This window comes from Bos grunniens, chromosome 4 (assembly GCF_055505025.1).
Source record: "Bos grunniens cultivar Pamir isolate PY7600 chromosome 4, Bosgru_T2T1.0, whole genome shotgun sequence".
NCBI classification, from domain to species: domain Eukaryota; kingdom Metazoa; phylum Chordata; class Mammalia; order Artiodactyla; family Bovidae; genus Bos; species Bos grunniens.
Window position 1 is genome coordinate 108,484,977 of NC_141168.1, and position 27,345 is coordinate 108,512,321.

Below are 27,345 nucleotides of genomic sequence, written 5' to 3' on the forward strand. Positions count from 1 at the left end.
AATGGTTAATCTTTCCCTTCTCCAGGGGATCTTCCCAACCCAGGGATGGAACCCAGGTCTCCCGCATTGCAGGCAGATTCTTTACCAGCTGAGCCACAAGGGAAGCCCAAGAATTCTGGACTGGGTAGATTATCCTTTCTCCAGTGAATCTTCCCAACCCAGGAATCAAACCAGGGTCTCCTGCATTGCAGAGGGATTCTTTACCAATTGAGCTATCAGGAAGACAAATCTGAGGTTAAAAAATGTATTGAGTGCTTCAGATTCTAAAGACAACAGCAGAGAACTGGGCACAGATGTCCCATCGGGGCTTGGTCTGCTCCCCTTTCAGTCTCTCTTAGAGGGGATTAAAGAGGAAAGGAGAGAGAAAGAGAGAAGCAGCTGTCTAAAGTGAGAGTGATTGGCAATTTCTTCTCTTCTACTTGGTGGAGTTGAGGAGATATCTCCTAAAAGTCAAGTGAGTGTTCGTTAACTCCAAGACCCAGGTAAGAGGAGCTGCACAAAAGCTGCCTGTAGAGGTTGGGGGCATCTGCAGGAAAGTGAGACTGCATCTTGTTTTGTATTGGATCATCGGCTTATGCATGTTGTTGACCAGCCTCTGTGTCATTTTAACATAGAAGGGAAAAAATTGGAAACGAATGACAGAACAGAGAGAGGAAGCAGGCTGTCCTTGAACCTTTGCATGGCAAGGATATGAGAGGTCTGCAGTTCAAGAAGACACACTAAACTGTACATGGACTCAGGCTGACCTTCTGGTACCTCACTTGATGAGTAGGTTTTGACACCAGGAGCTTTGTGATATACCACTAGAACAGCTGCTGTGGGAAGGTTGGAAGACGTGAGCTGGAAGGGGACTAAGTGAAGGATCTCTGTGGGTTTTCTGAACCCACAGAGTTGGAAACTGTTTGTAAAGAGAGCATGAAGGCTAGTGGTTCTTACCCAGAGACACCTCAGTGACCAAGAGAGAACCATTGACAAGCAGCCTGTTCCCCAAGATCTTGGCCATCTTTCCTGGTTTTCTTCCCCTTTCACTCCCAATTCCAGAAGCCCTAATATTGGTAGAAATGGAGAGGAACTGTGAAGGAACATCCTGAGAAGGAGAATGAGACTTAAAAATGAACTAGACTGAGTTGTAATAACTAGAAGCAACCCAGCATCTTTGAGAGCTGCCTGAGTTATTGTTAAGAGGCAGGAAAGGAAAATTGAACAACGCAAGGTTGAAGCCAATGATTGGAAAAAAAAATAAAACTTCTTTCATGCTTATTCCTCTGTAGAGTTCAGACTGTAAATAAACCACTTACAAAGAAGGGGGACAGTTTTATTTGGTGTTTATGCTGTGGAGAAAATAGAGTAATGAGTAGAAAGTAACTATGAAGATGAGTTTGGGTAGGAGGCCACTTTAGCTATGGTGATCTAGGAAGCCTCTTTGGGTTGAGAATTTCCATGATGAGAAAGAGCCGTTTATTCCAAACTCAGGGGCAAAAGTGTAAAATGACCCAAGGTAAGATTAAAAAAAAAATCAATATGGCTAGAGTTTAGATAGTTAGGCACTGATAGAAAATACTTCTGGTAAAACGGGCAGAAAGCCAAGTAACAGAAGGCCTTGTAGGCCATGGTAAAATATTTTGATAGCAATTTTGCTTTCCTCAAAAAATTTTCAAACATTTTCTTGGACTTAGCTTTTTTGTATTATAGAAGACTCTGAATTTGTTAACATAGTTATATTTGATGGGTCACACATACCATATAGTTCTAAATACTTCTGCTCTCAGAAGTAAGAAAATATAAATATATCTTACATTTGTTCTCTTATGACCATAATGCTGCTCCTTTATATTGTTATAAAAATTTCTGCTATTCAATCTTTCATCTCATTCAACTCTTTCTTGTTGAATTCTTGGCTATCATAGGGGTGTACATACTTAAGTAGTTATAACTGGTAACTAGCTTCCCTTGTAGTTCAGATGGTAAAGAGTCTACCTGCAATGTAGGAGACCCAGTTTGATCCCTGGATTGGGAAGATCCTCTGGAGAAGGCAATGGAAACCCACTCCAGTACTCTTGCCTGGAGAATCCAATGGACGGAGGAGCCTGGCAGTCTACAGTCCATGGGGTCACATAGAGTGGGACACGTCTGAGCGACTCCACTTTCTTTCTTTTCTAGAGGACTGAAATGATGGGTCCAGGCTTTGTAAATAATTCATATTAATCATACCCAAAGAAAAAAAAGAACAAACTATTAATTTGGTAGCGTGTGGAAAATAATGAAATCATGGCAGCTTAAAAGTTCTCCTCTTTGATGGGTATGATTTAACTCCCAGAAGAGTAAACCTTTTCCTCTTGGACTTAGCTATAAACTCCAGAGATGGAGTCTCTCCCAAGAGCAGTGCCTGTTGTCTCTCGTTAGAGCCAGTTCTTCCATAACCACATTAAAGAATGCACAGACTGTACAGAGGCTGTGCTCATCCTTCTAGCAGCGATGTTCTGGGCTTCTTCTCTAATATGAACTGAATGTATGGCAAAAACCACCACAATATTGTAAAATAAGAAGCCTCCAATTAAAAAAAAAAACAAACGCAAAACAACTTCTTTCTGCTACACTTATGCAAATAGTCACTCTGAATCCAACATGATACTTTTTAGGTAATCCTGGAACATTAACTCTCACAGCTGTCTCATGGAAGAAACAGAGAAAAATTTCTGTCAGTATGGAAATAACTGTAAAACTCATGATAAACGAAGACTTGTGAATAGTATATCAGTTATTGCAGTCATCATTATAGCAGTATATTTCCTTGAGTTCTTATGGGAAATTACTTTCTTTGGCACATTCTTGGGAATTATTTCCTATGTTCCATTAGCTCTGCGGGATGACACCCTAAACCGACGGATTCAGTTCTGTTGTTTTGTTAGCTTGCTCCATAACTGCTCTTAGGGCTCCTTGTTTGAATGCATATTGCATTCTCTTTGAATATCACCTGAGAATATGATTCATGGTTTAGCCTTAATGTTTTCCAAAAAGCACCTGATGAATATGAAAGAAGCTGGTTCTGGTGGAAAAAGTAATAAACAGCAGAGCTGGTGATCCTTGTTCTAGTTTGTGATCCCACTGTTAAATATATGACCTGTGGCAAGTTACTTTATACAGCATTTGTTTCTTTTACCTGTAGCTTATTTTTTTAAATCCCCTTCAGTTTAGGTTTTCTATTACCCTAAGATTCTTCAGCATTTAGTAAATATTAACTCTGTAACTAAAAATCCTGTTGGGGAGACAAAATTGAAGTACAGAAATTATGGAAAATATATAATCAATTACTCACATATAGTATGTTAATGAGGGATATTGATTGCACACAACAGGAGTCCACTGATTAAGCAAAAACTGAGGTTGTTGCAAAAGCTATCAGGGACTCTCACAATCAGTTGGAGGCTAGGCCAGGGACCAGGCTTGGGGAAAGGGAGAATTCCAGGGAAGTCTGTAGAGCAGAGAAGTGGGAAGTGCAGTCTTGTCAGGATTCTGCTGTTAGGCTGTCACCCCAAATATACCTATCAACCATTTCTTTATTCTTCCATTACTAGTTCATAACATAGGATGAAAGCATTCAGTGGGCTGATGTTAGGCCGTGAGCCCACCCTCAGGGTGTATTTAGAGATAGGAGCCTGACAGATGGCACAGTTATTCTCTAACTGTGATACATACACAAAGAAGACAACTTATTTGCTAAAAGGATATTAGAGTGCTATTAAGAAGTAGGATGTGCTTAGTTGTATCTGACTCTTTGCCACCCCATAGCCTGTAGCCCATCAGGCTCCTCTGTCCATGGGGATTCTCCAGGCAAGAATACTGCAGTGGGTTGTCATGCCCTCCTCAAAGGGATCTTCCAAACCCAGGGATCAAACCCAGATCTTCCACATTGCAGGTGGCTTCTTTTGCTGTCTGAGCCACCAGGGAAGCTTAAGAATACTGGAGTGGGTAGCCTTTCCCTTCTCCAGGGGATCTTTCCAACCAAGAAATCGAACCAGGGTCTCCTGCATTGCAGGCAGATTCTTTACCAGCTGAGCTACCAGGGAAGCCCAAGAAGTAGGATGGCTAATGACAAATGTCCACTGTGTATTAAATTGCTGAGGCTAGAGAAGCTAGTTCAGTTTATACTGGAGTTATTGAGAGACTTTATAGAAAAGGTTGGATAAATAGATGTTGAGGTGAAGTCCATGAAGGGAGATTTAAAATGCTTCACCGAAGAATCAAACACAAAGAAAAACATACAGAAGCCATAAAAATTCAGTCTGTGGGATTTTCAGTATTGTATCTAGTCCACTGCTGCTGCTGCTGCTAAGTCGCTTCAGTCGTGTCCGACTCTGTGCGACCCCATAGACGGCAGCCCACCAGGCTCCGCCGTCCCTGGGATTCTCCAGGCAAGAACACCGGAGTGGGTTGCCATTTCCTTCTCCAATGCATGAAAGTGAAAAGTGAAAGTGAAGTCGCTCAGTTGTGTCCGACTCTTAGCGACCTCATGGACTGCAGCCTACCAGGCTCCTCCACCCATGGGATTTTCCAGGCAAGAGTACTGGAGTGGGTTGCCATCGCCTTCTCCATCTAGTCTACTACAATGCATCTTTTAGTTCTCAGAAGGGCTTTATGGTCCCTTGTGGGAAAAGGAACAGTGTAACTCTTGACACAATCTATTCTCTAAACCTAGTAACAATGTATCTTCTCATCAGAGATCACTTGTTTTCCAAAGCTCTGCTAAGAACGCAGTTACATTTCCCTGGGCACTGAGGAATTTATGGTTCCTCAGTTTCCCCATCCATTCAGAAGACATATCATCCCCTATGTTATAAAAATAATAAGCACAAAATATATGTAAAAAGAGCTAATGCTGGTGCATTTAGTTGCTAACTCTTGTCCGACTGTTCATGACCCCATGGACTGTAGCATGCCAGTCACTCTGTCCGTGGGATTTCCCAGGCAAGAATACTGGAGTGGGTTGTCATTTCCTCCTCCAGAGAATCTTCCTGACTAAGGGATTGAAACTGTATCTTCTGCTTGGCAGGCAGAGTCTTTATCACTGAGCCACCTGGGAAGCCCTAAAAGAGCTAATACAAGAGAGAAGAAATCATACACATTTATTGTGGTTATCATTTATTATTGTGTAACATTTTTTTCTTCTCCCTTTTAACCAAGATTTTGCTGATTAATTGGAATAGGGTGGTTTACATGGTAATATTGCTCACGTTTCTAGTGACAGAAGCATACATACTGTTCCCACAAGATTCTATGGCTGTGCATGGCAGCCATAGATTCCTTTGATTAACCAGTCTCAAAGGCTATTGATGACCAGTGGGCCTACATCTCAGACTTCTGTAGCTAAGACTGTTTGTGTTTAAATTTTTAACTCTCCTTTGATGGTTGGATCTTATTTCATTTTTCATAAATAAAAGTGAAACCTTTTGTGACAGCAACTCGAGAACAAGCAATGACCCTGATTGTCTCTGTCTCAACACAATTTCAAATAGACACCTAAAACATACTTCACATATAACATTTTCATGACTGAACTTGGGGATTCCTCTGTGCTGAGCACACGTATTAGGAACTCAGTAAATATTGGTTGATTTAATTCAGTATACACCTGGAAACTGATAAAGAAGTGCTTCTTTGTGTTGGCTGTCATGAAATTACATTATGGTTGTTTGTGGTAGTCCTGTGAAGCAGAGCTTTCACTTTCCCCTAGAAATAGTTGGAAAAGCAAACAACTGTCTAGATAACAGGGGTAAACATGAATAAAATACATTTACAGTATCCTACCTTGATGACGGATTTGCAAATCTGTCTGCTTAAATGTTCAAGAAACAGAAAAATTGCACAGGAAATAAAAACCTGTGTATTTTCCTATCAAAACTGGTGAAGGTAAGCATGTATGGTAAATTGGAAAAAGCGTGTAAAAGTCTGGGATTTTGTTTCTTTTTTTGGAATGTTATCTTTTATGTATTAGCTTGCTGTTCTTGGTGGCAAAATAGGGGCAAAGATTATTGACTATCCCTTTTTTAATTTCGTTTTTCTTGCTGAAAGTGACAGTTGGCAACTGACACAAGTGGGATGAGGAAACCACGAAGGTGCATTTTCCCCCAGCTAGATGTGAAGAATGTGTTCTGTTTGTAATGCATGTCTGCCCATAAGGCCGACTAGGATGCCAGTAGTTGTGGGCTGCCCTGGGATTTCTTTGGAAGGAATGGTGCTAAAGCTGAAACTCCAGTACTTTGGCCACCTCATGAGAAGAGTTGACTCATTGGAAAAGACTCTGATGCTGGAAGGGATTGAGGGCAGGAGGAGAAGGGGACGACAGAGGATGAGATGGCTAGATGGCATCACTGACTCGCTGGACGTGAGTCTGAGTGAACTCCGGGAGTTGGTGATGGACAGGGAGGCCTGGCGTGCTGCGATTCATGGGGTTGCAAAGAGTCAGACACGACTGAGCGACTGAACTGAACTGAACTGAAGGTTAACTCGGATGCACAGGAGGCATAGAAACGTGAAGACAGGTCCAGGCTGTGAGAGGTGTGTTGTCAGGGCCAAGCCAGCAGCTGGCTCTGCAGACACCTCACAGAACCCTGTGAGGGGGCTTTATTTTGGTGAATTTATCACAGTAAGTGATCTGACTCTGACTTGTCTAGGCTTGAAGCCCTGAAGCTTTAGTCATTTCATGAAATGGATGCATTTCTTTGTGATGGTTTCATGTAAACCATGTTCACAAGGTTGAGATCCAAAATGTAGTGCCAATGTACTAATTTTTAATGGGAAGTGGCGTTGTCATACTAGTTAGAAAGCTATAGTCTCTGATCTTTCTTTAGATAATTGAACATGAGATGTAAGATTATAACCTGAAGCTTATTTGATGAATATGAAATCAGTACAAAGGGAATTGGTTAAATAAACCATTCCTTAACTGTTAATGCATTCAGAACACAGTCAACTTAACTGGCCTGAGAGCTTTTCTTCTCTCTTTTATATCTCTTCTTGTTAGTCATTGTGTTCTAAGCTTGCTTAGCCATTTAAGGTTCATAGTCCCTCATTTCGCAGTCTCAGGGAAAACTGTAATCCTTCATGTACTGACTTCAAGAGAATTTTACTTTTAACTTTCACTGGTTATCATTTGAGCTTCCCTGGTGCCTCAGACAGTAAAGAATCCACCTGCAACGTGGGAGACCTGGGTTTGATTGCTGGGATGGGAAGATCCCCTGGAGGAGGGAAAGGCTAAAATGTAGTGTTAGTCGCTCAGTCATGTCTGACTCTTTGTGACCCCATGGACCATAGCCTGCCAGAGAATCCTCTGTCCACGGGATTCTCCAGGCTAGAATACTGGAGTGGGTAGTTATTCCCTTCTCCAGGGGATCTTCCCAAACCAGGGATTGAACCTGGGTCTCCCACATTGCAGGCAGATTCTCGACTGTCTGAGCCACCAGGGAATATCATTTATAAACTAAAATATAAATTAAGATTACAAGTACAGTTTTTAAAACATATATAGGTAGCACATAGAAGTCACAAGTATTCTCCGAATACCTGCAAGTTAAGCAAATTAAGTAATACTGAACTTCTGAAAAAACGAGTGGACTATTCTCCACTATTAAAGAAAACTAGGAAGTGATTCATCTAATCTCAGTTTTTGTTAAGTGGGATTTCCTGAGGGTGTTCAAGGTAAAACGGTTGGTTGCAGAGGAGTCTGTGTTTGAGGGGAGGCAAGCATGGTCCAGTTTGAAGGAGAATCCTTTGCTCAGGTAAAGGGGAGAGGAGTGAACTTATATTTCTGAGAAGAGAAGCAAGAAAGAGGGAACCTGTTTGTTGGGAGGGAAGGTTTTCCAAATGCAGTGGGAAGGATACATGCTTTGAAGTCATACAAACTTGTGCTTGAATCCCATCTTATCACTTACCAATAGGGTAATGGTCGACATTTGCACAGCTTCTCTGCTTGAGTCTTATCAGTATAATGAGGGAAGAAGACATCTAGGTTACAGCATTTATTATAACATCAAAGGAAGTCACATGGACTAAGTGCCTAAACCACTGTGGTGTTCAAATGCTGCTTTCCTTCTCTTCCTAACCCATGACGTTTAATTGTAACCAGATTAGAAAAGAGGACTTCCAGGGTAAGACCTTTTTATTCTAGTTGATTGAAAATTTCTCTTCTCTTAATGTGATCACCCTGGTAAAAAAAAACTAGAGAAGAGCTCTTTCACGCCTTGTCTGCAGACATCCCTGCCGGCAGTCTCTTTCCCTGATTCGCTTAGTGTACTTACCCTTGCTGTGATCACTGATAAGAGAGGAGATTGGTTCAATTTGGCGATGAGGGGGATATTTCACTGTCCTACAGTGGCAGTAATGCCCCTTCTGCCCTTGGGGAGAGAGATTATAAGGGTTACTGAGTTGGTTGAAAGTTTCATCTATGTGGTTTTGTCCTTTTCCACTTGTATCCATTTAATATAAAGCTTTTTCTTTTTTAAATTTCTTCTTTTTTAAAATACTCAATGGCATTCAAGGCTGGGGTCTGGAAGTAGTTCATTTCATACATTGTTATATTCTCATTTGTTTTTCAGATCTTTCAAAATTGGTCTGGTTATCTTAGCTTTTCTTTCTTTCTTTCTTTTTTTTTTTTAAGAATTAAGTAACTTGTGGAGCCTTTGGTTCTTAGACTTCTTTCTCTTCTGGATGTTCTCTGAATGCCATAAATACAATATTATAGTGAATCAACATTTTTTTCACCATAGAGAATCAAATCTAATCTCACTAAAGTCGTTTTTCAAATGTAAGAGCCAATGCTGCGGGCCGAGGGCATGAAATGAGAGTAGGAAAACAAGGGTATAAAATAAGGCAGATTGTTTTCTAACAGGAATATAGACATATAATTAAAATGATTTTCAAGTTGCAGGCACAGCCTAGATTTGACTGTATCCAGGAGGGCAAGGGACACAATGAATGCCTTGTTTCTTTGGCTAATAGTGAAAACATCTCATTAAAAAAGTACGTTTTCAACAGTAATGTCCTAAACTGCAAAGCCAATCACCCAAACAGAAGATAATCTGGGCAAAATGTGGTTACTAGATACCTGTAAAGAAATCTAATTTGGAAAAAAAAAGCTAATTTCTTGATTTTCTGCAGTTACTAAAGAGACCTCAAAGAATATACATTTGTAGTTGAATTTAAGTTGTAGAAACTCTGGGAAAGTTTTTCAAGTTGTTTTTATATAATACACTGAGTGAATCAGAGGCGAGAAATGTTCTAAATCAATAACCAGCATTCGAATGTGACTTTTATATAATTTCTCAAGAGGAGATCTGGAGGCCCAGTGCATTGTAACTTCCAGTCAAGCCCAGACACTTGTCACCTTGTTCTCTCAAGAGAAGGGCTTGAACACATGGGGATGACAAAAGGCTACCCACTTGGGAGTTATTGATTTTCACATGTTATTTTCCCTTCTGCTTGCCTCTCCCACTAATTTCTCACTCCCTGCTATTTCTTTCACTGCCAGCATGGCAGAGAAAAAAAATGTGGTTATTGGCACATATTGGTGGGTATTGTACCTATTGGAACTTTGAACAAGTTCCTATTTCTGTTCACAGTGCGGGAGTGCACACAGAGCACAGAAGTGCTTCTATGGTCCTAATGGTCTCTTGGTCAGAAAATGACTGGTATCCAGCTGAATTTTGAAATTGTTATTTAGAATGACCTTTAAACGCATTTGCTTTACAGATAATTAGAATTTAAATTAGATTTCAGAAAGCCAGCAAAACGAGGTGGTTAAGGCATAAGCCCTGGAACAGAATCTTGATTCTACATCTTATTAAGTATGTAACATTGGGTAAATGACTTACCCTCTTTGTGTCTTCCTTTCTTGATTTGTATAATGAGGATAATCCTGGTGTCTACCCGATAGGCTTGCTGTGGGTCAAATATATGGATATGTAGAGTATTTAGAGTATGCTTGGATCATGATACATACAATCTAAGTGTTTACTCTCACAGGACCACAATCCCTTATTTGCAAACTTAAAAAAAACCAACGCCTATTGCAGTGAACTCATTAAGTGGTAAGATCCGACTGGAAATGACCTGTGGCAATTTACAGGTGCACTTTCCCCTCCTTTGTGTAAATACAGTTGTCCCTTGGTGTCTGCAGGTACTAGTTTCAGGCCCTGCTGTGAATACCAAAATTCTTGGATGCTTAAGTCTCTAATATAAAATGGGGTGCTGCTGCTGCTGCTAAGTCGCTTCAGTCGTGTCTGACTCTGTGCGACCCCATAGACGGCAGCCCACCAGGCTCCCCCGTCCCTGGGATTCTCCAGGCAAGAACACTGGAGTGGGTTGCCATTTCCTTCTCCAATGCATGAAAGTGAAAAGTGAAAGTGAAGTTGCTCAGTCGTGTACGACTCTTCAACTCTTCGCGACCCCATGGACTACAGCCTACCAGGCTCCTCCGTCCATGGGATTTTCCAGGCAAGAGTACTGGAGTGGGTGCCATTGCCTTCTCCGTAAAATGGGGTAGTACTTGCATATAACCTATACATATCCTCCCATATACTTAAAAGCATCACTAGATTACTTACAGTACCTAATCTAATGTAAATACTTTGCATATAGTTACCAGCCTGTGGCAAATTCAAGTTTTTATTTTTATAACTTTCTAGGTTTTTTTAAAAAGGATATTGTTAGTCTATGGTTGATTGGATCCCAGATGCAGAACCCATGGATACAGAGGGCTTATATATTAATGACTGAAGAATTATTAATATGTTTGATTAAAAGCACCTGACAGCCTCCATTAAAGTTGTTACATAAGATAGCCATGATTTTCTTAAACCTGAGACATTCTGAATTCCAGAAAATATCAAGTCCCAAAGGTTTTGCAGGGGGATAGTAGATCTGTGTAGCTATTATTTCAAGTGGTAGAGTAGTAGATGCAATCTTGTTTTTGACTTGTTGGGCACAAAACAAATGATTTGAAAATGTAGAAACTTTCTTTTTTAAAAAATGTATTTGTTGAAGTGTGGTTGATTTACAGTGTTATATTAATACCTGCTGTACAGCAAAGTGATCAGTTGTGCATGTATGTACATTCTTGTTCATATTCTTTAACATTGTGGTTTATCTCAGGATATGAATATATTGATAGTTCCCTGTGCTGTGCACTGGGCCCTTGCTGTCTGTCATTCTATACGGAAGCTTGCACCTGCTAATCCCAGACTCCCAGCCCATCCCTCCCCTATGTCCCTTCCCCTTGGCAACCGTAAGTCTGTTCTTTATGTCTGTGAGTCTGTTTCTTTTTCGTAGATAAGTTCATTTGTGTCACATTTTAAACTGAATGTGGACGTTTTCGTAACTCAGTAGAGTTACGTGACACATGAGATATCAATAGTGATACATGAGATTGGGGAATGGGTATTCTGGTTCATCAAATATTCTAATTAGTGTAGAGTTGCTATATATATACATATAATATCCATGGATAGTATAAATTAAAAAAATATTTATTTGCTTATTTGACTGCATCCGGTATTAGTTGTAGCATCTGGACTCCAGAGCGTGGGCTTCAGTAATTGTGGCATACGGGCTCTCTAGCTTTGGGCACATGAGCTTTGTTGCTCCATGATATATGGAATCTTAGTTCCTGGACTAAGGATCGAACCCATGTCTCCTGCGTTGCCAGATGAATTTTTAACCCCTGGACCACCAGGAAAGTCCCTGGATTATAAATATTTAAAGTTTGTATTGGGTGTTCAGTAAGTGCAGCCTGTGTTTATTGAGTACTTTCTTGTGCCAAATACTGTATTAAGCAATTTACATTGATTTTTATTTACTCTTCTCAACAGCTCTATAAAGCAAGTTTGATCACCATCTCACTTTAGACAAAAATTAAGAGGTCACACAGGTGGTTAGTAAAACTCTAACCTAAGTTTGGGCACTCTAGAACCTGTGCCCTTATCTATGAATTGATTATTCTTTGGTGATTTAAAATTTGTCACCCATGATATTCTTGTGTTCCAAAGACATCATTAGGAACACTAATAATAGCATTTATTATGCCTTTACTACATCCAGTTGTGCTAAAAGTAGAATCATGACTCAGCTGTGAATGAGTGCCAGTTTAAAGTGTTGATTCAAAACATCTCAACAAACATTGTTTCATTATATTTATTTAGTCATTAGATTCATTACTCTGTGATTTATGATTCAGGATGAAAGACGAATAAAATAGGTCATCTTTTTAAGAGATTATAATTCCAGGGTAAGTGGTTCCCCACAGGTTAATAGATATACTTAACTTTTTATTTCAATTTAGAGTTAATAATGAGCTAGTTCACATAAAATGTAAAAATCTTACAGCTGTATAGGTCTATTATTCCCCAACAAATCTTTATGTAATAATTTTCATATGTATTACCTCTATTACTTCACAAGAAAATCTCATGATTTTTGACCTAAACACCTAGGTATATTCTAACACATATAATTTTAGAGAAATTAAGTGAGGAAATAATATTTTATATTAGCTCAGATATTTAATTTATACCCAAGTATTTTTATTCCTTTTTGAAGATCTGAATTTTTCATTTCCTTTCAGCCTGAAGAATTTTATTTAGCATTTCAGCATATCTGTTAGGTGACAAATGTTCTTAGTTTTCTTTTATTTGAAAACATTATTTCACCTTAGTTTTTGAAAGATGTGTTTGCTGCATATGGAATTCTGGACTGACAATTTCTTCTTTCAACACCCGGAAGATACTTTTATGAAATTCTGGCCTCTGTAGTTCAGATTGAAAAGTCTGTAATCATTGGGATTATTTTCTCCCGTGTAACTGTGTCATTTTTTTTCTGACTGCTTGCAAGATTTTTCTTTTTCTTTGATTTTCAGCAGTTAGATTATGATGTTTCTACATATAGCTTTTTAAATATTTATCATGTTCAGGGTTCACCAACCTTTTATTTTTAGGCATTTCACCAAATTTGGAAAAATTTTGGTTATTCTTTCAAATACTTTTTGGCCATACTTCTTCTCATCCTGGGCTTCCAATACATATGTGTTAGATCTTTTGACATTGAGGCTCTATTAATTTTCTTCTAAATTTTTTGGGTTATTTTTCAGATTGGATAATTTCTATTGTATCATCAAGCTGTTTTCTCTGTCATCTCTATTATTCAAGCCTATCCAAGGATATTTTTTAATTTGAGATTTCATTTTCAGTTTTAGAATTTATTAGTTTCTTTTGCATAATTTCTATATCTTCAATGAGATTCCCTAACTTTTCATTCATTCAGTTCATTTCAGTTCAGTTGCTCAGTCATGTCCGACTCTTTGCTACCCCTTGAATCACAGCATGCCAGGCCTCCCTGTCTATCACCAACTCCCAGAGTTCACTCATGTCCATCCAGTTGATGGACATGTCCATCTAGTTGATGATGCCATCCAGCCATCTCATCCTCTGTCATCTCCTTCTCCTCCTGACCCCAATACCTCCCAGCATTAGGGTCTTTTCCAATGAGTCAACTCTTCACATGAGGTGGCCTAAGTATTGGAGTTTCAGCTTCAGCATCAGTCCTTCCAATGAATACCCAGGACTAATCTCCTTTAGGATGGACTGGTTGGATCTCCTTGCAGTCCAAGGGACTCTCAAGAGTCTTCTCCAACACCACAGTTCAAAAGCATCAATTCTTTGGTGCTCAGCTTTCTTCACAGTCCAACTCTCACATCCATACATGACCACAGGAAAAACCATAGCCTTGACCAGACAGAGCTTTGTTGGCAAAGTAATATCTCTGCTTTTGAATATGCTATCTAGGTTGGTCATAACTTTCCTTCCAAGGAGTAAGCGTCTTTTAATTTAATGGCTGCAGTCACCATCTGCAGTGATTTTGGAGCCCAAAAAAATAAAGTCTGACACTGTTTCCATTGTTTCCCCATCTATTTCCCACGAAGTGATGGGACTAGATGCCATGATCTTAGTTTTCTGAATGCTGAGCTTTAAGCCAACTTTTTCACTCTCCTCTTTCACTTTCATCAAGAGGCTTTTTAGTCCTCTTCACTTTATGCCATAAGGGTGGTGTCATCTGCATATCTGAGGTTATTGATATTTCTCCTGGCAGTCTTGATTCCAGCTTGTGCTTCTTCCAGCCCAGCGTTTCTCATGATGTACTCTGCATATAAGTTAAACCATCAGGGTGACAATATACAGCCTTGACGTACTCCTTTTCCTATTTGAAACCAGTCTGTTTTTCCATGTCCAGTTCTAACTGTTGCTTCCTGACCTGCATATCATTTCAGATCAGATCAGTAGCTCAGTCGTGTCCGACTCTTTGCGACCCCAGGAATCGCAGCACGCCAGGCCTCCCTGTCTGTTACCAACTCCCAGAGTTCACTCAGACTCACGTCCATTGAGTCAGTGATGCCATCCAGCCATCTCATCCTTTGTCGTCCCCTTCTCCTCCTGCCCCCAATCCCTCCCAGCATCAGAGTCTTTTCCAATGAGTCAACTCTTCGCATGAGGTGGCCAAAGTACTGGAGTTTCAGCTTTAGCATCATTCCTTCCAAAGAAATCCCAGGGCTGATCTCCTTCAGAATGGACTGGTTGGATCTCCTTGCAGTCAGTCCAAGGGACTCTCAAGAGTCTTCTCCAACACCACAGTTCAAAAGCATCAATTCTTCGGCGCTCAGCCTTCTTCACAGTCCAACTCTCACATCCATACATGACCACAGGAAAAACCATAACCTTGACTAGACAAACCTTTGTTGGCAAAGTAATGTCTCTGCTTTTGAATATGCTATCTAGGTTGGTCATAACTTTCCTTCCAAGGAGTAAGCGTCTTTTAATTTCATGGCTGCAGTCACCATCTGCAGTGATTTTGGAGCCCCAAAAAATAAAGTCTGACACTGCTTCCACTGTTTCCCCATCTATTTGCCATGAAGTGATGGGACCGGATGCCATGATCTTCGTTTTCTGAATGCTGAGCTTTTTTCACTCTCCTCTTTCACTTTCATCAAGAGGCTTTTTAGTTCCTCTTCACTTTCTTCCATAAGGCTGGTATCATCTGCATATCTGAAGTTATTGATATTTCTCCCGGCCATCTTGATTCCAGCTTGTGTTTCTTCCAGTCCAGCGTTTCTCATGATGTACTCTGTATATAAGTTAAATAAACTTATCATTTACCATACTATTTTTCTTTGCCTCAATGAGTATAGTTACAATAGCTGTTCTAAAAATCCTTGCCTGTGTTAAAATTAAGTACAAAATGGAACCCAGACTTGATAATTTCCTGAGCAGACAAGACCAATTAAATCCTGTAAGTGTAACTTGATTTAGACTATTTTGCAAAGCAAGTGAAATTTAACTTGATTAGCTTCTTGTAAATGCTTCTGACAATTATAAAAGAAACGTTAAGTTGTCTTCCTAAAACTGATATCAGATAATCCCTTTAACAAATTTCCTGTGTTATGGAAACCCCCATTGTAATAATTATCAATCATTTTTACATTATAAGCTGCCCTATAATGTCATACCCTGAGCTTCATATTAGTTTTAAATTTGAAAACTCCCAGTTCACAAACTATTCTTAAATGCACAATAAACTCTGACTAAATACTATTTTTTGGTTTGGTGGTTTTAATTTTGTTATTTCTAGATTTTTGACGTCTACTAATTTCAATGTTTGGATCATCCGGGGTTGATGTTTACATTGTCTCTTCTCTTTTGTTTATACTTTTTGGCTATTTTGAATAAGCTTCGCTGAACATTCTTATATTAATACAATTCTTTGTGTGGGCATACATTTTTTATTACATGTATCAAAGATACATGGGATAGAATTTCTTGGACATATGATAGGTTTCCACATCCAAAAATCTGCCAGATCACTTTTATCTTTCACCCTCCAGCAGCATAAAAGTGTTTTAGTGTCTCCATATCTTCAATCATACTTGATGTTGATAAGTCTTTCCAATTTCAATCATTCTAGCAGATGTAGTAGTATCTCATTGTAGCTTAATTTGCCTTTCTCCTGTGACTAGTAATGTTGACCATCTTTTGTTGTGCCATCAAATCTTTTGCTCATTTAAAAAACTGAGTTGTATGTCTTCTTATTCTAGAGTTTTAATTGTTCTTTATATGTTTTAGATATTAGTCCTTTATCAGATATATGTTTTGTAAATATTTTCTCCTAGTCTGTGCTTTGTCTTTTTATTTCCATAAACAGTGTTCTTTGAAGAATAAAGTTTAAAATATACTAATAAAATTCAATTTATAGTTTTTTCTTATTGATTGTGCTTTGGTATCATATCTAAACATTCTTTACCTAATCCAGGTCACAAAGATCTTCTCCTACATCTTCTCTTAAAATATTATAGTTTCATATCTTGTATTTAGGATTGTGATCCATTTTGAGTTAATTTTTGTATGTGATATAAGATATCTAAGTTTATTTTTAACATGTGGATATTTTTTCTGTTTTTTGAAAACATTATTCTTTCCCATCAAAGTATCTTGGTGTCTTTGTCAAAAATCTGTTGGCCATAGGGTCTGTTTAGAAATTTGTTACTTAGTTTTTAAAGATTTGTGGATTTTCAAAGTACCTTTGTATTATTAACACATATTTTGCATGACTTGAAAAAAAATCAGTTGGCTGTAATATAAGTTCATTTCTGGACTGTCTGTTCTGTATGTCTATCCTTATTCCAAGATCACATTGTCCAGACTATTGTAGCTTTATAGTATATTTTGAAATCAGGTAGTATAAACTCTCTAACTTTTTTCTTATTGCTTGAAAATTTTCTAGCTACTATAGATTATTTGCAATTCTATATAAATTTTAGAATCACTTGTTAATTTTTAAAATAAAACTACTGGGATTTTATCGTTATTTTGTTGATTCTGTAATTCAGACTTTGAATGTTAGCTCAAACTTGAATTTGTAACTCAATTTACTGTTAAATTTTAATGTTACTGTGATTGTAATTGTTTTCTTCATTTTGTTTTTGGATTGTTTTGCTAATATAGAGAAATACTATTAACTTTTTATATTAATCTTATATCTTATGACATTGGAAAACTTCTCTATTAGTTCTATTAATTTCTAAAGCATATTCCTTGGGGTTTTCTACATAGAATATTTTAATGTCTGCAAGTAAAGACTTCTTACTTTTCAACTTGTATGCTTATAGTTTCTTTTTCTTGCCTTGCTATATCCTTTTGATATCTTTGTCTGCTCTGATCATTACTAAAATTTTATTAATATCTTCAGCCAGAATTGTGTATTAACTATCCTTTTAACTGTCAGTAATTGCTTTACATATTTTGACATTTCATTACTAGGTACATACAAATATAGATTATTATAAAATACTTTTGAATTGACTGTTTTTAAAATCATACTCACATCTCTCTTTATTTCTAGTTATTGATTTTTGCATTAAAGTTTTCTTTATCTTATCTATCTATAGTTTCAACATCTCCCTTTTGGTTAGTGTTTGCATATAATCTCTTTTTCCATACATTTCTTTCAACTTTTGTTTCCTTACATTTAAGGTAAGGTCTTAAATAAAATACCTTAATTTAAGGTTCTGTAAGCAGTATACAGATTTTTAAAAATCTATTTGAATAATTTTGTCCTTCAATTGGAGAATATGATCCATTTATATTTGATATAATTACTATTATTTATGTTTAAATGTACTATATTAGGCTTGATTTCATTTTATTTCTTGTCTGTTTTTTCCTTTTTACTAAATTATTTTGAATTAATAAGTATATTATTCTTTTCCATTTTTTCTTGATAATAATACATCTGAAAATATTCCAGATGATAAGATATTACAGTTAATAAAGAGATTACAACATGCATTCTTGAATTATTACTATCTTCATTAAATTAGAATCCAGCTTAAATTAGTGCTTTTACTGCTTTCTGGACAATGCAAGGATCTCATAAACATTCTCACCAGAGTAACTGTCGTTTTTTGTGCTGCTGTTGTTATATGTCTTAGTTTCCATATGTTTTAAATCCCATAAGTCACTTTAAAAAATAAACTAATATTAATTTAGATTTACTTACATTCTAAACTTTTGATCCTTTTCCTTAATTCCTATATCACAAGATTTACAGCTTCATCATTTTCCTAACGGAAAAACCCTTGCTAGTATGTCTTTTAGCATATACTTGCATTGAATTCTCTCAGTCTTGGTTTTGAATTTTAGTTTACAACAGCTGGATTCATATTAATAATTTACAGAGCATAGAATGCATCCTTTTAAAGATTTCCAATTCATTATTTTTTGTTATATTTGTAGCGCTCTAAACATTCTGTCTTTATTTGTCACATTACTTTGCCAACAAAGGTCCCTCTAGGCAAGGCTATGGTTTTTCCAGCAGTCGTGTATGATGTGAGAATTGGACTATAAAGAAAGCTGAGCACCAAAGAATTGATGCTTTTGAAGTGTGGTGTTGGAGAAGACTCTTGAGAGTCCCTTGGACTGCAAGGAGATCCAGCCAGTCCATCCTAAAGGAAATCAGTCCTGAATTTTCATTGGAAGGACTGATGTTGAAGCTGAAACTCCAATACTTTGGCCACCTGATGCGAAGAACTGACTCATTTGAAAAGACCCTGATGCTGGGAAAGATTGAAGGCAGGAGGAGAAGGGGACCACAGAGGATGAGATGGTTGGATTTCATCACTGACTCAATGGACATGAGTTTGAGTAAACTCTGGGAGTTGGTGATGGACAGGGAGGCCTCACGTGCTGCAGTCCATGGGGTTGCAAAGAGTCGAACATGACTGAGCAACTGAACTGAACTGAAATATAATGTCTAATTTATATTTATACAGTCGTAAATGCTGTCTAATTTCATCATCCCTGAAGAAACCTTGTACTCGTTATCAATTCATATTCCATTTTCTCCCTGCCCTTGGCAACTGATAATCTCCTTTTTGTCTCTATAAATTTGCATATTTTGGACATTTCATAAAAAGAGAATCACAAAACTATCACCTTTGTCTGGCTTCTCTCACTTAGCAAAATATTTTCAAGCTTTATCAATATGAGCATATATATGTACTTCATTCTTTCTTATACTTCTTTTTATATTCTGTTTGTATCTCTTATCAAATACATAATTTGCTGATATTTTTCCCATTATTTAAGGGTGTTTTTTTTTTTTCATTTTCTTGGTGATGTCCTTTGACGTGCAGATGTTTTAATTTATTGAAATCCAATTTGTGCATTTTTTAATTTCTGTCACTTGTGCTTTTGGCGGCATATCTAAGAAACCATTGCTAAAGCTAGAGTCCTGGAGATGTTTTATGACTTCAGCTTTACATTTATGGATATAACCTATTTTGAGTTCATTTTGTATGTGGTTCAGCTTTATTCTGTTGCATGTGTATTTGAGGCTGTCCCCGGGCCACTTTTAAAAAGACTGTTCTTTTCCCTTTGAACTGTCCCTGTTGAATATTCTTTCTGCCTTTTCTCATGTATGTTTCCTAGTTATTCTCTTTCGGTTTTCTAATCTTTGCCTTTTCTGCTATTAAACATATGTTTTGGATTCTTGATTTCAATTATTATCAGTTTTCATTCATACAATTTATACTTGATTCTTTTTAGTAGATCCCTGTCTTCTTATAAAATTTCCACCCTTCTCTCTGTTATAAAGAATACATTAAGTATTGTTATTTTAAAATCTAATGATAACTCCAACAGCTGAATCATCTTTAGTTCTATATCTGTTCTCTATTTTTTCCTATTTTTTTTCTATATGTTCCAATTTCTTATTTTCTCTAGTAATATTTGATGAAGTATTGATATTCTGAATGAAAAATCATAGAGATCATAGGTGATGGTGTCTTTCCCCAAGATAGTTTAATTTCATTTGACAGGAAGAGAGACCATGGCAGATCACCTTGATCTAGTGGAAAATGGATTCTCTACTCTGATGGCATTGGTCTTATTCTAAATTGCCTTCATTCTTAGGACAAAGTCCTTCCTTCTAAGGGATAGTTTTTCTGTGGTCTCAGTCATGAGGGTGTTTCCTGTGTCACCTCTACTTTCTGAGCCCTGAATGATAACCTACATGTCCTCAGCACTACCATACTGCCAGGATCTTTGCTTCGCTGTCATACTACTATTTTTGGCTAGGTTTCTGCGAGTCTTGCTCTGTGCATATGTGGTTTCAAAGATGGAAAACCCTTTGCAGGGAAATTGCATGCAGAATTTCAGGTACACTTTTTATGTGTTTTCTCATTTTCTTCAAGTCTACCCTATTGTTTAGCCTCTAAGCCATGTCTAACTCTTCTGCAACACCATGGAATTTAGGCCACCAGGCTCATCTGTCCATGGGATCTTCCAGGCAAGAATATGGGAGTGGGCTGCCATTTCCTTCTCCAGTCTACCCTGTTGGATGCCTTCAACTCTGAATCCTGTCTCTTCAGCCCAGTGAGAATGTTGCAGCCAGGTTTGTCTTTGTGTTTAGCCTCTGTTTCTCTCTGCGGCAGATCTGCGGGTGTCTTGAGGAAGATCACAGAGCAGAGAGGCTCATCTCCGCGTGCTTGCCTTCTCTCCAGGACGGCTGCTTCTCATGTTCTCCCTGCTGTCAGCATTCGCTAATGTGTCAAGCTATTGTTTCATGCATTTTATAATTAGTTTTGACAAGATAATTACTCTGATATTTAACTTTGCTGTATTAACTGGAAGCAGAGTCTTCCCAGCTTTCTTTTAAGAAATATACAAGGAGAATTCCTACTTTTTACTATGGTATAGTTCAGTTGTGTCAGCAAGTAATACTTTTTAGAAAATAAGATACTTTCTTGGTGTTATAATTTGTGGGTTTTATCTGTGATTGGAAGACTTGGCTTTAAATCGTAAGGAGAGTGCCCTAAAATTATGTGTCAGTGCTATAACATTTACACAGAGATATGATGACTCAAAATTTATAAAAGCAGGCTGGGTTTCTTTGGGCTATATATGAGACCTCAAGATACGTGATGTATAATATGTTAAAGAAAACCTGTTGTACCAATATTTTGATCCATACTTAATGTGTCAGTTATCCTTAGCATTTAATTCACTGTATTTTTGTTGTTTTAGACTGTAAAACATATTTCAAAAATAAACAATTTGAGTGGCCCAAGTCTCTTTAAAATGTCTCTAAAAAACTTTGAGCAACTTGCTAAATATTCTCTCAGTAACCCCTTTTTTGATTTGATTTGATTTGATCTGATAGAATGCCTGATGAACTATGGATGGAGGTTCATGACATTGTACAGGAGAGAGGGATCAATACCATCCCCAAGAAAAAGAAATGCAAAACAGCAAAATGGCTGTCTGAGGAGGCCTTACAGATAGCTGTGAAAAGAAGAGAAGCTAAAGGCAAAGGAGAAAAAGAAAGATATACCCATTTGAATGCAGAGTTCCAAAGAACAGCAAGGTGAGATAAGAAAGCCTTCCTCAGTGACCAGAGCAAAGAAATAGAGGAAAACAACAGAATGGGAAAGACTAGAGATCTCTTCAAGAAAATTAGAGATACCAAGGGAACATTTCATGCAAAGATGGGCTCAATAAAGGACAGAAATGGTATGGACCTAACAGAAGCAAAAGATATTAAGAAGAGGTGGCGAGAATACATAGAAGAACTATACAAAAAAGATCTTCATGACCCAGATAATCACGATGGTGTGATCACTCACCTAGAGCCAGACATCCTGGAATGTGAGGTCAAGTGAGCCTTAGGAAGCATCACTATAAACAAAGCTAGTGGAGGTGATGGAATTCCAGTTGAGCTAGTTCAAATCTTAAAAGATGATGCTGTGAAAGTGCTGCACTCAGTATGCCAGGAAATGTGGAAAACGTAGCAGTAGTCACAGGACTGGAAAAGGTCAATTTTCATTCCAATCCCCAAAAAATGCAGTGCCAAAGATGCTCAAACTATTGCACAATTGCACTCATCTCACATACTAGTAAAGTAATGCTCAAAATTCTCCAAGCCAGGCTTCATCAGTACATGAAGTGTGAACTTGCAGATGTTCAAGCTGGTTTTAGAAAAGGCAGAGGAACCAGAGATCAACTTGCCAACATCTGCTGGATCATCAAAAAAGCAAGAGAGTTCCAGAAAAACATCTATTTCTGCTTTATTGATTATGCCAAAGCCTTTGACTGTGTGGATCACAATAAACTGTGGAAAATTCTGAAAGAGATGGGAATACCAGACCACCTGACCTGCCTCTTGAGAAACCTATATGCAGGTCAGGAAGCAACAGTTAGAACTGGACATGGAACAACAGACTGTTTCCAAATCGGGAAAGGAGTATCAAGGCTGTATGTTGTCACCCTGCTTATTTAGCTTATACGCAGAGGACATCATGAGAAACGCTGGGCTGGAAGAAGCACAAGCTGGAATCAAGATTGCCGGGAGAAATATCAATAACCTCAGCTATGCAGATGACACCGCCCTTATGGCAGAAAGTGAAGAAGAACTAAAGAGCCTCTTGATAAAAGTGAAAGAGGAGAGTAAAAAAGTTGGCTTAAAGCTCAACATCCAGAAAACTAAGATCATGGCATCTGGTCCCATCACTTCGTGGCAAATAGATGGGGAAACAATGGAAACAGTGACAGACTTTATTTTTTGGGGCTCCAAAATCACTGCAGATAGTGACTGCAGCCATGAAATTAAAAGACGCTTACTCCTTGGAAGAAAAGTTATGACCAACCTAGATAGCATATTAAAAAGCAGAGACATTACTTTTCCAACAAAGGTCCATCTAGTCAAGACTATGGTTTTTCCAGTAGTCATGTATGGATGTGAGAGTTGGACTCTAAAGAAAGCTGGGCACCAAAGAATTGATGCTTTTGAACTGTGGTGTTGGAGAAGACTCTCGAGAGTCTCTTGGACTGCAAGGTGATCCAACCAGTTCATCCTAAAGGAAATCAGTCCTAAATATTCACTGGAAGGACTGATGCTGAAGCTGAAACTCCAGTACTTGAACACCTGATGCAAAGAACTGACTCGTTGGAAAAGAACCTGATGCTGGGAAAAATTGAAGGTGGGAGAAGAAGGGGACGACAGAGGATGGTTGGCCTCACTGAATCAACTCACTGAATCAATGGACATGAGTTTGAGTAAACTGGAAGTTGGTGATGGACAGGGAGGCCTGGCCTGCTACAGTCCATGGGGTCGCAAAGAGTTAGACACAACTGAGCGACTGAACTTAACTGAACTGAAGCCTTTTTTGAGAATTAACAAATTCCTTCTATTTATCTTAGTTCTACCCAGAAATATTATAGTACATATAAACATATTTATTGATATTGCTGTTGATGACTATCAAGATGTTTCTTCTACTGATATTGTTTTTAAAGTAACAGTTGACAAAATATTTTTCTCTTTATCCTTGCCTAAGTGTCTGCAAACTCTAAGTATATCTACTAAGTGTCAGAACAAGAACTAATTATTTCTGCCTACTCACTATCATTGATACTTTGACAACTATCAAAAGTCTTGACATTTCATTATAATCCACATAAGTGATAAGCATTTCCTTTAAAACAGAACCTTCAGCTTTACTTGGAGAATTATGGAAATAGCTGTGAGATTTAAAAAATTGTTTTCAATAATATTTGTAATGGGGAAATTTACGACTGCAAGACAAACAAAGGAGTGACTCTATATTTTCAATGCAATTTTAGAGCCTTTGGAGATTATCTGAACCTATAGGGATATGCAACTTTGTCTCTAACTAAGCTGTTTTACAACTTTGTACAAAGTTGTATAAAATGGACGCGTGCTAAGTCGCTTTAGTTGTGTCCGACTCTTTGTGACCCCATGGACTGTAGCCCGCCAGGCTCCTCTGTCCATGGGATTCTCCAGGCGAGAATACTGGAGTGGGTTGCCATGTCCTCCTGCAGGGGATCTTCCTGACCCAGGGATTGAACCCGCATCTCTTAAGTCTCCTGCACTGGCAGGCGAGTTCTGTACCAGTAGCACCATAATGCAAATAATTCTTGTCTGTAGACATGTAAAAATATTTTTCTGGTAGAAGGAAAACATTTTCCTCCTGTGGGAAAGCCAGTTTTGCAAATTCATCTCAGTATTACAGATTCAGCAGTATGTCTTCTTTGCGATCCCCCTTTTGAACCCATTGAAATGGGTCCCTCATTTAATTAATGAGTTAAGTAACATCTTTGACATGTGTTAATTTTACATTTGTATGAATGACATTTGATCTTCTTTTGAAAATTATCGTCTAACCTAATGCTCCCTTGGGCTTGTCATTTATGGAAACTCTTAATGGAAAGTGAATTCATGTGTGGATGGAATTTAGGTAGATTTGAATGAGTATAATAATGGTCAATGAAAGTATGAAAGACAAGAGCTTGTTTCTTCCCCCAGGCTTGAGATAAAGACCCACTCAGCACAGGAAATATGTCCTTAAGATGACAAAGATTTCTCAGGTTTTGTTGTTGCTTTAGTTTGTGTGCCTTAGTAGTACCTATAGAGAAATCTTTTTGCATTAAATCTGTTACACACACTGCAATTATTTTTAATATGATTTTTGTTGTACTCTTTATTTCAAAGCCTGGTTTGTTTCTTTATTTCAAAGATTGGTTTAGTAACTAAACTGCCCACACTTCTGATAACAATTACCAATAAAGAGGAACATGTATTATTATATATTTACAAATCATTCAGAATTTGAAGAGTCTCTTAAGCCACTTACAAAATAAAATCTTTCTCAGTTCTGTACCCCTTTATCGGCACCAGAAATGCAAGGAGTAATTTCCCCATCATCAATACTACCCTAGTTGTCCAGGATTTCATCTCTCCTATCGTTGGTTTTCCCAGGGGGTTCAGTGGTAAAGAATCTGCCTGCCAGTGCAGGAGATGCAAGAGATGTATATTCGATTGTTGGGTCAGGAAGATCCCTGGAGGAGGAAATGGCAAGCCACTCCCGTATTCTCACCTGGGAAATTCCATGGACAGAGGTGTCTGGCAGGCTACAGTCCATGGGGTCACAAAAAGTTGGACGCTACTGAGCAACTAAGCACACATGCATGCATCTTGAATTTAAGAGGGTCTGTGTAGTCAAGGCTATGGATTTTCCAGTGGTCATGTATGGATGTGAGAGTTGGACTGTGAAGAAGGCTGAGTGCCGAAGAATTGATGCTTTTGAACTGTGGTGTTGGAGAAGACTCTTGAGAATCCCTTGGACTGCAAGGAGATCCAACCAGTCCATTCTGAAGGAGACCAGCCCTGGGATTTCTTTGAAAGGAATGATGCTAAAGCTGAAACTCCAGTACTTTGGCCACCTCATGCGAAGAGTTGACTCTTGGAAAACACTCTGATGCTGGGAGGGGTTGGGGGCAGGAGGAGAAGGGGACGACAGAGCATGAGATGGCTGGATGCCATCACCGACTCGATGGACATGAGTCTGGGTGAACTCCAGGAGTTGGTGATGGACAGGGAGGCCTGGCGTGCTGCGATGCATGGGGTCACAAAGAGTCGGACACGACTGAGCGACTGAACTGAACTGACTGAACTGAAACATTATAATTAGGAGGAAGATTTTGGGTTATTCAAACAATAAAATCCTATAGTCCAGAAGACATCATCAAGGCTCAAAATCAGTAGATGGACCACTGGGTTCTAAAGTCCTTTCTTGTTGCTAAGGAGAGCATCACCTGGAGTTGTGTGACATTCTCACTCAAGTGAAGGCTCCAGCTTATTCAGCTTGCATTCACCATCTGGGCACTTGATTGGTGCTCTTGGCAGTGGTTCTTAATTAGATCTACCTACTGGTTTCTTCCCAGGTTGCAAGCTCTCTTCTTGGGCTCCAAATTTCCCAGGGCTCCTTTTTGTTACCCCCTCTCGTTTCCTCACCTCTTTCCAACTTCCTTTTTGTCAGGAATAATGGGTGGAGAGGGGCAGATCTGTTCCTCTCTATTTGGACTTTCCTTACAGGCAGTTTTTCTTTGCTAGTTTAGTTCTTTTGTTTTTTCCTCACAGTAAACTTTGATGGCTCATTACCTTTAGAGGTTGAATCATTAACAAGCAAAATATTAGTTCTCTTTCTTAATATTCAAACCCTGCCTCTAGGCAAGCAAAAATATTTGCATTCCATTATTCTCTGCATGAAAGGAAAAAAATTAAAAAGTTTAAGTTTGTATATTATAATAGTCATAAAATTGGAGTCTTGCCACAGAAAAGTATTTGATTAGGATGCTTTTAGGAGGTAGAAAAATTGATATTGGAGCTGGTAAGCTCCCTTCATTGTGCTTTCTCTTAGGTTCAGAATATAGAAGAAATACTGTACCAGTCTACAATCCCTTTAGAAACCACTTGAGTTTAATATCTGTTTGGAGTTGAAAAATTCTTAGATTTTTAGAATGGTAACATAATTCATATAAATTTATTATGTAACTTCTTCCAGAGGGGCCTGGGACAGCACTGGTTACTCAGAAATTTTTTTTTTTTGCCATCAATGAATGGCAAAAAATGAATATTCACACTCCATAGGATTAAGTCTTTAAATGGTCTCTTGTCACTTCAGAATATCTTTTCCTACTAAAAATTTCAGATCAGATTATGTTTTGATGCCAAATAAATTAAAAACTTACCTCAGACTTTTCAGAGCTTTCTGGATTTTGCAATTTTGAATAGAAAATGTAGGCTTATATTTCTTCAATTTTAAGATGTTATCAATTTCAAATGATAGTTTTGAAAGCCCCAAAATAATTTACCATTATTCCATGTGTTTTTACTGTTTTTTCCACTATCTTTTAGTTATATACACCTGATTTTATTATATTTGGGGCAGTGAACATGGTGTGCATAATATTTTTTTTTTGGTTTTGTGTTTGTATTTGTTGAAACTTCCCTTGTGGGTAGCGTGTGGTTATTTATCATAAATTTCTTACTTATATTAAAAAAGTGTTTATTCTCTGAGTGTGTGTATGTATTCATGTATATACTGGTATCTCTCTATATATATACATATGTTTGTGTATGTATAGAAATATCTAAGTAGACACACATGTACATATTTATATATATTAGCAAATGTTGTTATATCATTCAGACGTTGTCCACCACACTTATTTTGAATCTGCTTGATCTATTCTGCTATCTGAAATAGGTATCTTAAAAGTTCCTGCTATTTCTGTAAGCCTGTTAGTTTATCTTTCCAGTTCTGAGTTTTTTCTTTTCATTCTGATACATTTTATGTTGTTTGATGACTATGTATTTTATGGCTTTTATGTGAATGAAGCCATTCCTTCATTTCTTAATGACTTTTGCCTTCAATTCTTTTATTAATCAGACACT

At 37.9% G+C, this 27,345-nt stretch overlaps 1 long non-coding RNA gene across 1 annotated transcript in view; it reads left to right on the forward strand.

Moving 5' to 3' along the window:
- The window catches only part of LOC147374656 (uncharacterized), a 39,606-nt gene extending 18,451 nt beyond the window's left edge, over positions 1–21,155 (forward strand). The window contains exon 3 of the long non-coding RNA XR_015163003.1: positions 20,525–21,155. This is a non-coding gene — a long non-coding RNA (uncharacterized LOC147374656). The remainder of the gene's footprint in view (positions 1–20,524) is intronic.
- The last annotated feature ends 6,190 nt before the right edge of the window (positions 21,156–27,345 follow it).